An 11,928-nucleotide genomic window follows, 5' to 3' on the forward strand; every position below is an offset into this window, starting at 1 on the left:
AGGGTGCAACACCGGGACTTCCCGGGAGGTCACCCATCCCAGTACTACTCCGGCCCAAGCACGCTTAACTGCGGAGTTCTGATGGGATCCGGTGCACTAACGCTGGTATGATCGCACCCGTTATGAGCTTGTCGCAGTGTGTACTTAGCAAACCGCGACCCACGTGCGAATCCACCCCGGCCACCCACCCCCGTCGAGGTGCACACCCTCCCTCGCGAAGTGCGCCCCGTTCGCCAAGTGTGAGCCCTGCCCGGGTGCGCGCACCTTGCTAGGGCGTCGGGTGTGCACCCGGCCCGGCCTACGTGCGTGCACCTGGAGGGGGCGTCGTGTGCGTGCAGTGTCCCGTCTGCAACGCGGTGCCCACACACCACCTCGGGCGCAACGACCTGCGCTCACATGTGGGCCGAGTGCACCTTGGTGCATGTTCGGGGCGCCTCGGGTGCACGCTCGATCTTGCCCCGGTGCACCAAGGCGCTCGGTTTGCCCCGGGTGCGCACTTGGTGCAAGGTGGGCACCCAAAATAGGGATCAAGCACCAAAACACAAGTTTCGGGATGCAAAATGGGACCCAAGGACCACAAATGCGTTCCAAGACCCATGATGGGTCCACGAGAACAAAAATGTGTTCCGAGACTTAATAAACAAATATTGGGTTTTAGGAGAAGAAACATGCTCTGATGCCCAAAACGAGAATCGACCCCGAAAAGGCCACAGGCCAAAAGTGGGATGCGAGACAAAAAAAAATGGGACCCGAGGACCAAAATTGGGTTCCCAGGTCGAAGACAGGGCAACCGGACAAGAAACGACCTCTAAGGCTCGAAATGAGTCCCGACGACTAAAACTTGACAAGAAGCACCCATCAGGCACCCAACTCGACACCCATGGGATGCCGACCCACCCGGGCTTCCACCTAGCACACCTTGGCACCCACCCACCCTCGCACCCAACCTCGCACCCAACTTAGCACCTTTGAACCCACATTGGCACTCACCCTGACCCTGGCACCTTGGAACCCACATTGGCACTCACCTTGACCCTGGCACCCACCTTTGCACTCACCTTGGGACCCACCCTGGCTCCCACCTCGGCACCCACCCAGACACCCACCTTGGTTCCTTGGCACCCACCTTGGATCCTTGGCACCCACCCCGACACCCACCTTGGCACGCAACTTGGCTACTTGCCACCCACCTTGGCTCCTTGACGCCCACCCCGACAACCACCCCGTGACCTACCCTGGCTAGGGTTGGTGCACACCCACCCTGGTGCCCACCTTGGCACCCACCCTATGACCCACCTTGGCACGCACCTTAGTACCCACCCCGTTACCCACCCTAGGACCCACCCCGTGACCCACCTTGGCCAGGGTGGGTGCACCCACCCTGGTGCCCACCTTGGCACCCACCCATCCTAGCACCCAGCCTGTGACCGGGCTTGGAACCCAACCTTGCACCCGCACCCGTCTTGGCCAGTGTGGGTGCGCACCCATCCTGGCACCCACGTTGTGACACACCCTTTAACCCACGCACCCTAGCACCCACGTTGGCACCCACCTTGGAACCCAACCTAGCAACTTGGCACCCACCCCGTGACCCACCTTGGCATCCACCATAGCAGTCGCCGACTTGGCACCCACCTCGGCACCCACCTTGACACTTGTGGACCCACCTTGCCACTCACCCTAGCATCGACCCATCCTAGCACCCACCCTGGCACCTTTGCACCCTAGCACTCACCCATCCTAGCACCTAACCTGTGACCCACCTTGACACTCACCCTCGCACCCACCTTGGAACCCAACCTAGCACCCACCCACCCTGACACCAACCCTAGCACCTACCCACCCTTGCACCCACCCTGTGACCCATCTTGGCACCCACCCATCCTACCACTCAACCTATCACCCACCTTCTCACCCACCTTGGCATCCACCTTAGCACCCACCCACACTGGCACCTTGGCACCCACCTCGGGCAAGGTGGGTGCACACCCACCCTGGCACCCAATTTAGAACCCACCGAGCATGTTACCCACCTTGGCACCCACATTGCAGCCCACCCTAGTACCCACCCTATGACCCACATTGGCATCCACACCCTAGCACCCAGGCACCTCGACACCCGCCTTGACACCCACCCTAGCACTGAACCTGTGACCCACCTTGGAACTCACCCTAGAACCCACCCACCCTGTGAACCACCTTGGCATCCACCTTAGCACCCACCCACCTTGGCACCCACTCTAGCACTCACCCATCCTAACACCCAACTTGTTACCCACCTTGGCACCCGCCCTCGCGTCCACCTTGAAACCCACCCTAGCACCCACCCACGCAGGAGCCCACCTTGGCACCCAACCTAACACCCACGCATCCTGGCACCCAACTTGTGACCCACCTTGGAACCCACCCTAGTACCCACCTTTGAACCCACTATATCACCAACCCACCTTGGCACCCACCCTATGACCCTCTTTGGAATCCACCCTAGCACGCACCCACCCTGGCACCCACCATGGAGCGCACCCTAGCACCCACCCACCTCGGCACGCACCTCAACACCCACCTTGGTGTGCGCACTGCGCCAACCTCTCAAAGACCCTATGTGGTGCGCTCCAAAGTGTACACCTTTGGTGCGCTCCAAGGTGCGCACCTTTGGTGCACACCGAGGTGCACACCAAAGTGTGCACCGAGGTGAGCACCAAAGTGCACTCCAGGGTGCACACCAAGGCGTGCACCTTTGGTGCGGTCAATGCAAACGAATTCGGAAGTTGGGGTCGATGTCCTAATCGCTGCTGCAGACTACACGTATGAGAATCGGACAAATAGCTTTATATAGGGGAGGTGTTGCGTTTGATGGGTCGACTCCCCTGGTTGTGTGCACTGCACCAACTTCAAAGACCCTGTCTTGTTTAAGAAGTCAAAAGTTGGGGTGGATGTCCTAATCATTGCTGCAGTCTACGCATGTATGAGAATCAGACAAATAGCTTATATAGGGGAGGTGTTGCATTCGGTGGGTTGACTCCCCTGGTTGTGCGCACTGCGCCAACCTCAAAGACCCCGCATAGCAGAAGAAGTCGGAAGTCGGATTTTGGTGAGCACCAAGGCGTGCACCTTTGGTGCGGTCAACGCAGACGAATTCAGAAGTTGGGGTGGATGTCCTAATCGTTGTTGCAGGCTACACATGTATGAGAATCAGACAAATAGCTTATATAGGGGAGGTGTTGGGTTTGATGGGTCAACTCCCTTGGTTGTGCGCATTACGCCAACCTCAAAGACCTTGTTTTCGTTAAGAAGTCAAAAGTTGGGGTCAATGTCCTAATGGCTCCTGCAGGCTACACATGTATGAGAATCGGACAAATAGCTTATATAGGGGAGGTGTTGGGTTTGATGGGTCGACTCCCCTGGTTGTGCGCATTACGTCAACCTCAAAGACCTTGTTTTCGTTAAGAAGTCAAAAGTTGGGGTCGATGTCCTAATTGCTCCTGTAGACTACACATGTATGAGAATCAGACAAATAGCTTATATAGGGGAGGTGTTGGGTTTGATGGGTTGACTCCCCTAGTTGTTCGCATTACACCAACCTCAAAGACCTTGTTTTCGTTTAGAAGCCGAAAGTTGGGGTCGATGTCCTAATTGCTCCTGCAGGCTACGCATGTATGAGAATCAGACAAATAGCTTATATAGGGGAGGTGTTGGGTTTGATGGGTCGACTCCCCTGGTTGTGCGCATTGCGCCAACCTCAAAGACCCTGCATTGCGGATGAAGTCGAAAGTCAGAGTTTGGTGTGCTACAAGGTGTGGTCGAAGGTGCTCACCTAGGTGTGCACCTTTGGAGCACAGGAAAAGTGCCCTCCAAAAGTGCGCACCTTTGGAGTGCACAAAAGTGCCCTCCAAAAGTGCGCACCTTTGGAGCGCAGAAAAGTGCCCTCCAAAAAGTGCCCTCCAAAAGTGCGCACCTTTGGAGCGCAGAAAAGTGCCCTCCAAAAAGTGCCCTCCAAAAGTGCGCACCTTTGGAGCGCAGAAAAGTGCCCTCCAAAAAGTGCCCTCCAAAAGTGCGCACCTTTGGAGCGCAGAAAAGTGCCCTCCAAAAAGTGCCCTCCAAAAGTGCGCACCTTTGGAGCGCAGAAAAGTGCCCTCCAAAAAGTGCCCTCCAAAAGTGCGCACCTTTGGAGCGCAGAAAAGTGCCCTCCAAAAAGTGCCCTCCAAAAGTGCGCACCTTTGGAGCGCAGAAAAGTGCCCTCCAAAAAGTGCCCTCCAAAAGTGCGCACCTTTGGAGCGCAGAAAAGTGCCCTCCAAAAAGTGCCCTCCAAAAGTGCGCACCTTTGGAGCGCAGAAAAGTGCCCTCCAAAAAGTGCCCTCCAAAAGTGCGCACCTTTGGAGCGCAGAAAAGTGCCCTCCAAAAAGTGCCCTCCAAAAGTGCGCACCTTTGGAGCGCAGAAAAGTGCCCTCCAAAAGTGCGCACCTTTGGAGCGCACAAAAGTGCCCTCCAAAAGTGCGCACTTTTGGTGCGCACCAAGGCGCTGGTTCGGTCGTTGCAGGCGAGTTCGGAAGTTGGGGTCGATGTCCTGAGCGGAGGTGCAAACTACACAGGTGTCGGAATCGGACAAATAGCTTATATAGGGGAGGTGTATGCTTCGATGGGTCGACTCCCCAGGTTGAGCGCACCGCGCCAACCTCAAAGACCCTACGGTATGGATGAAGTCGGAAGTTGGGTCCGATGACCGATTCGATTAGTAGGTATGCTCATGAGGTCGGAATTTGGGTCCGATGACCTGCCATGTGCAGGAAGGCGAATGTTGGCACTGTGCGTTGCAAGGTGCACACCAAGGCGCTGGTGCGGTCTTTTTAGTCGAGTTCGGAAGTTGGGGTCGATGTCCTGATCGGAGGTGCAAGCTACACAGGTGTGGGAATCGGACAAATAGCTTATATAGGGGAGGTGTATGCTTCGTTGGGTCGACTCCCCGGGTTGAGCGCACCGCGCCAACCTCAAAGACCCTACGGTATGGATGAAGTCGGAAGTTGGGTCCGATGACCGATTCGATATGTAGGCATACTCGCGAGGTCGGAATTTGGGTCCGATGACCTGCCACGTGCAGGAAGGCGAATGTTGGCACTGTGCGTTGCAAGGTGCGCACCAAGGCGCTGGTTCGGTCGTTGGAGGCGAGTTCGGAAGTTGGGGTCGATGTCTTGATCGGAGGTGCAAACTACACAGGTGTGGGAATCGGACAAATAGCTTATATAGGGGAGGTGTATGCTTCGTTGGGTCGACTCCCCGGGTTGAGCGCACCGCGCCAACCTCAAAGACCCTACGGTATGGATGAAGTCGGAAGTTGGGTCCGATGACCGATTCGATATGTAGGCATACTCGCGAGGTCGGAATTTGGGTCCGATGACCTGCCATGTGCAGGAAGGCGAATGTTGGGACTGTGCGTCGCAAGGTGCGCACCAAGGCGCTGGTGCCGTCGTTGCAGTCGAGTTCGGAAGTTGGGGTCGATGTCCTGGTCAGAGGTGCAAACTACACAGGTGTGGGAATCGGACAAATAGCTTATATAGGGGAGGTGTATGCTTCGATGGGTCGACTCCCTGGGTTGAGCGCACCGCGCCAACCTCAAAGACCCTACAGTATGGATGAAGTCGGAAGTTGGGTCCGATGACCGATTCGATACGTAGGCATATTGGCGAGGTCTGAATTTGTGTCCGATGACCTGCCATGCGCAGGAAGGCGGAATTTGGGTCCGATGACCGAGTTGATGGCGTGCCATGCGCAGAAAGGCGGAATTTGGGTCCGATGACCGAGTTGATGTTGATGGCCCGCCATGCACAGGAAGGCGGAATTTGGGTCCGATGACCGATTTGAAGGCGTGCCATACGCAAAAAGGCGGAGTTTGGGTCCGATGACCGAGTTGATATTGATGGCCCGCCATGCGCAGGAAGGCGGAATTTGGGTCCGATGACCTGACATACGCATGGAGTCCGACTCGGGGGCCGATGTTCGATTCGATGACTTGCATTGTGGGTAAAGTCGGAAGTTGTGGTCTTTGACCCGATTCGATGACCAGACTTCGGCTGCTTGAGAATCGGACAAATAACTTATATAGGGGAGGTAGTGTTCTCGAGCATCCTCCCCCCGTGCCCGTTTATGTCGATTGATGCTGGTGCTCGACTGGTTGGAGCGCTCGGATGCAAAAATCTTGCACCAGGATTTATCGATTGTGATGGACACGGCAAGTCTCCTGATTGCTATGCAGGAGCTCATCGTGAATCTCTATGCGGCCTTGGTATGGACTCGACCTGCGGAATGGTTCGGCAATGGTAGTCGCTCCAACACGTCCTTGCAATGGCCACAGAGGTGATTCGACTAGAGCTCCAGTCTAGCTTTTGGGTTGCTTGGCGGACTGGTATAGCCGCGATCGAGTTCCGGCCATGAACGTTTTAGATAGCTCTTGGGCTTTCTGGGACGGAAGTCGGAAGTTTGGGCTGTTGTCCGATTTGATGACCATTCTTCGGATGTGTGAGAATCGGACAAATAACTTATATAGGGGACTGTGTTGTCTCACGCAGCCCCCTCCGTGCCCCTCTATCTCGACCGATGTTGGTGCTTGAAAGGGTTGGGATCGCTCGGATTTATAAACGTGCACCACCATTTGTCGAGTGTGAGGGACGCGGCAGGTCTCCTAAATGCTATGCGGGCGCTCTCTGAGAATCTCTATCCGGCCTCGACACAGACTAGTCTTGCTGAATGGTTTGGCACTGGTAGTCGATCCAACACGTCGTTGTTGTGGCCGCCTAGGCGATTCGATTCGAGCCCCCGTCTAGCTTTTGGGTTGCTTGGCGGATTTTGCCCTATCCGCAAGTGAGCTCGGTCCCTAAACGTTCGAGAAACCCGATTGCTATGCGCCGACTCTCTTTCTTGCGAGCCTCCATCTAGCTTTTGGGTCTCTACGGAACGGAAGTCGGAATCTGGGACCGTTGTTTGATTCGACGAGGCAGACTACGGTTGTGCGAGAATCGGACAAATAACTTATATAGGGGAGGTGTTGACTGGAGCATTCTCCCCCGTGCCCCTCTAACTCGACCAATGCTGGCGCTCGAACGGTGGTAGCGCTCGGATTTTCATTGAGCGCCAGCATTGGTCGATTTAGAGGGGCATGCGAGATTCCCGAATGCTATGCGAGGGCTCTAACGGAAATGTCTATTGGTTTCGGTATGGATGCAATTGCGAGTGGTTCGGCAAAGGTAGTCGTTCCGATGCGTCCATGTCGTGGCCAAATCGATAATTCGATTTGAGCCCTCGTATAGCATTTGGGTCTCTCGATGTGATTCCGCATTCCAGTCCCTTTGGGCACTGCTTGAGCCGCATCCCAGGGGGTTCCCTTCCCAATAATCTGCCTCGCAACCCGATTGCTATGCGGTGAGGCTCCTCGGCCGCCTCGGAACTATCTGTGTATCAGACGCATCGCGGGATAAGGGGTTGGCAACGGTAGTCGCCCCAAGCGCGTCCGATGCTTGGACCATTCCGAGGCGGCCCTGAAGCCTCTTCCGTCTAGCCGTTGGGTCCTTCTCGCCGCATCCCTCGCCTCGCACCCCGATTGCTATGCGGTGAGGCTCCTCGGCCGCCTCGGAACTATCTGTGTATCGGACGCGTCGCGGGATAAGGGGTTGTCACTGGTAGTCGCCCCAAGCGCGTCCGATGCTTGGACCATTCCGAGGCGGCCCTGAAGCCTCTTCCGTCTAGCCGTTGGGTCCTTCTCGCCGCATCCCTCGCCTCGCACCCCGATTGCTATGCGGTGAGGCTCCTCGGCCGCCTCGGAACTATCTGTGTATCGGACGCGTCGCGGGATAAGGGGTTGTCACTGGTAGTCGCCCCAAGCGCGTCCGATGCTTGGACCATTCCGAGGCGGCCCTGAAGCCTCTTCCGTCTAGCCGTTGGGTCCTTCTCGCCGCATCCCTCGCCTCGCACCCCGATTGCTATGCGGTGAGGCTCCTCGGCCGCCTCGGAACTATCTGTGTATCGGACGCGTCGCGGGATAAGGGGTTGTCACTGGTAGTCGCCCCAAGCGCGTCCGATGCTTGGACCATTCCGAGGCGGCCCTGAAGCCTCTTCCGTCTAGCCGTTGGGTCCTTCTCGCCGCATCCCTCGCCTCGCACCCCGATTGCTATGCGGTGAGGCTCCTCGGCCGCCTCGGAACTATCTGTGTATCGGACGCGTCGCGGGATAAGGGGTTGTCACTGGTAGTCGCCCCAAGCGCGTTCGATGCTTGGACCATTCCGAGGCGGCCCTGAAGCCTCTTCCGTCTAGCCGTTGGGTCCTTCTCGCCGCATCCCTCGCCTCGCACCCCGATTGCTATGCGGTGAGGCTCCTCGGCCGCCTTGGAACTATCTGTGTATCGGACGCGTCGCGGGATAAGGGGTTGTCACTGGTAGTCGCCCCAAGCGCGTCCGATGCTTGGACCATTCCGAGGCGGACCCGAAGCCTCTTCCGTCTAGCCGTTGGGTCCTTCTCGCCGCATCCTTCGCCTCGCACCCCGATTGCTATGCGGTGAGGCTCCTCGGCCGCCTCGGAACTATCTGTGTATCGGACGCGTCGCGGGATAAGGGGTTGTCACTGGTAGTCGCCCCAAGCGCGTCCGATGCTTGGACCATTCCGAGGCGGACCCGAAGCCTCTTCCGTCTAGCCGTTGGGTCCTTCTCGCCGCATCCCTCGCCTCGCACCCCGATTGCTATGCGGTGAGGCTCCTCGGCCGCCTTGGAACTATCTGTGTATCGGACGCGTCGCGGGATAAGGGGTTGTCACTGGTAGTCGCCCCAAGCGCGTCCGATGCTTGGACCATTCCGAGGCGGACCCGAAGCCTCTTCCGTCTAGCCGTTGGGTCCTTCTCGCCGCATCCCTCGCCTCGCACCCCGATTGCTATGCGGTGAGGCTCCTCGGCCGCCTTGGAACTATCTGTGTATCGGACGCGTCGCGGGATAAGGGGTTGTCACTGGTAGTCGCCCCAAGCGCGTCCGATGCTTGGACCATTCCGAGGCGGACCCGAAGCCTCTTCCGTCTAGCCGTTGGGTCCTTCTCGCCGCATCCCTCGCCTCGCACCCCGATTGCTATGCGGTGAGGCTCCTCGGCCGCCTTGGAACTATCTGTGTATCGGACGCGTCGCGGGATAAGGGGTTGTCACTGGTAGTCGCCCCAAGCGCGTCCGATGCTTGGACCATTCCGAGGCGGCCCCGAAGCCTCTTCCGTGTAGCCGTTGGGTCCTTCTCGCCGCATCCCTCGCCTCGCACCCCGATTGCTATGCGGTGAGGCTCCTCGGCCGCCTTGGAACTATCTGTGTATCGGACGCGTCGCGGGATAAGGGGTTGTCACTGGTAGTCGCCCCAAGCGCGTCCGATGCTTGGACCATTCCGAGGCGGCCCCGAAGCCTCTTCCGTGTAGCCGTTGGGTCCTTCTCGCCGCATCCCTCGCCTCGCACCCCGATTGCTATGCGGTGAGGCTCCTCGGCCGCCTTGGAACTATCTGTGTATCGGACGCGTCGCGGGATAAGGGGTTGTCACTGGTAGTCGCCCCAAGCGCGTCCGATGCTTGGACCATTCCGAGGCGGACCTGAAGCCTCTTCCCTCTAGCCGTTGGGGCTTTCTCGCCGCATCCCTCGCCTCGCACCCTGATTGCTATGCTGTGAGGCTCCTCGGCCGCCTTGGAACTATCTGTGTATCGGACGCATCGCGGGATAAGGGGTTGGCAGTGGTAGTCGCCCCAAGCGCATCCGATGCTTGGACCATTCCGAGGCGGCCCTGCAGCCTCTTCCGTCTAGCCGTTGGGGCCATCTCGCCGCATCCCCCACCTCGCACCACGATTGCTATGCGGTGAGGCTCCTTGGCCGCCTCGGAACTATCTGTGTATCGGACGCATCGCGGGATAAGGGGTTGTCACTGGTAGTCGCCCCAAGCGCGTCCGATGCTTGGACTATTCCGAGGCGGCCCTGCAGCCTCTTCCGTCTAGCCGTTGGGGCCATCTCGCTGCATCCCCCACCTCCTCGGCCGCCTCGGAACTATCTGTGTATCGGACGCATCGCGGGATAAGGGGTTGGCAGTGGTAGTCGCCCCAAGCGCGTCCGATGCTTGGACTATTCCGAGGCAGCCCTGCAGCCTCTTCCGTCTAGCCTTTGGGGCCATCTCGCCGCATCCCTCGCCTCGCACCCCGATTGCTATGCGGTGAGGCTCCTCGGCCGCCTGGGAACTATCTTCGTATCGGACGCATCGCGGGATAAGGGGTTGTCACTGGTAGTCGCCCCAAGCGCGTCCGATGCTTGGACTATTCCGAGGCGGCCCTGTGGCCTCTTCCGTCTAGCCGTTGGGGCCATCTCGCCGCATCCCCCACCTCGCACCCCGATTGCTATGCGGTGAGGCTCTTCGGCCGCCTTGGAACTATCTTCGTATCGGACGCATCGCGGGATAAGGGGTTGTCACTGGTAGTGGCCCCAAGCGCGTCCGATGCTTGGACTATTCCGAGGCGGCCCTGCAGCCTCTTCCGTCTAGCCGTTGGGGCCATCTCGCTGCATCCCCCACCTCGCACCCCGATTGCTATGCGGTGAGGCTCCTCGGCCGCCTTGGAACTATCTTCGTATCGGACGCATCGCGGGATAAGGGGTTGTCACTGGTAGTCGCCCCAAGCGCGTCCGATGCTTGGACTATTCCGACGCGGCCCTGTGGCCTCTTCCGTCTAGCCGTTGGGGCCATCTCGCCGCATCCCCCACCTCGCACCCCGATTGCTATGCGGTGAGGCTCCTCGGCCGCCTTGGAACCATCTTCGTATCGGACGCATCGCGGGATAGGGGGCTGTCACTGGTAGTCGCCCCAAGCGTGTCCGATGCTTGGACCATTCCTAGGCGGCCCTGAAGCCTCTTCCGTCTAGCCGTTGGGGCCTTCCCGCCCCATCCCTCGCCTCGCACCCCCGATTGCTATGCGGTGAGGCTCCTCGGCCGCCTTGGAACCATCTGTGTATCGGACGCATCGCGGGATAAGGGGTTGGCACTGGCAGTCGCCCCAAGCGCGTCCGATGCTTGGACCATTCCGAGGTGGCCCTGAAGCCTCTTCCGTCTAGCCGTTGGGGCCTTCCCGCCCCATCCCTCGCCTCGCACCCCGATTGATATGCGGTGAGGCTCCTCGGCCGCCTTGGAACTATCTGTGTATCGGACGCATCGCGGGATAAGGGGTTGGCACTGGTAGTCGTCCCAATCGCATCCGATGCTTGGACCATTCCGAGGCGGCCCTGCAGCCTCTTCCGTTTAGCCGTCGGGGCCTTCCCGCCGCATCCCTCGCCTCGCATCCCGATTCCTATGCGGTGAGTCTTCTCGGCCGCCGCGGAACTATACCTGTTATTGCTACTGCATCCTTCGGCTGGTAACCTCCTCTGCCGCCTTGGAACGTTCTCTTTGTCGGACGCGTCGCGGGATAAGGGGTTGGCACTGGTAGTCGCCCCAAGCGCGCCCGATGCATAGACCGCTCCGAGTCGACCTTGCTTTCAGCCTCTCACATGCATAGACCTCTCTGAGTCGACCCTGCAGCCTCTCACGTTTAGCCTTTGGAATCTCGCCTCACAACATGATTGCTATCCTTGATGCATCCCTTGCCTCGAGCCCTGATTGCTTTCTTGGCTGCATCCCTCCTCTCCTCACAGCCCGGTTGTCATCACTGCTTCATCCGTCGCTTCATGCATTCTGGCTGCTGGGCCCTTCCCACCGCACACCTCGATTGCTATCTCTTCTGCATCACACACCCCGATTGCTATCTCTGCTACATCCCTCGGCTCTCACTTCTGCATCCTTCGCCTCACACCTCGATTGCTATCAATGCTGCATCCGTAACCTCACACCCCGATTGCTATGCGGGGAGGCTCCTTGGCCGCCTTGGAAATTTCTGTGTGTCGGACGCACCGCGG

The 11,928-nt window shown here is 58.5% G+C and overlaps 1 non-coding gene across 1 annotated transcript; it reads right to left on the reverse strand.

Moving 5' to 3' along the window:
- Positions 1 to 119, reverse strand: LOC131867434 (5S ribosomal RNA). The gene has a single exon (XR_009365987.1). It is a non-coding gene; the product is annotated as a 5S ribosomal RNA (ribosomal RNA).
- Between the last annotated feature and the right edge of the window lie 11,809 nt (positions 120 to 11,928).

Source organism: Cryptomeria japonica, unplaced genomic scaffold (genome assembly GCF_030272615.1).
Source record: "Cryptomeria japonica unplaced genomic scaffold, Sugi_1.0 HiC_scaffold_172, whole genome shotgun sequence".
In the NCBI taxonomy this organism is placed as follows: domain Eukaryota; kingdom Viridiplantae; phylum Streptophyta; class Pinopsida; order Cupressales; family Cupressaceae; genus Cryptomeria; species Cryptomeria japonica.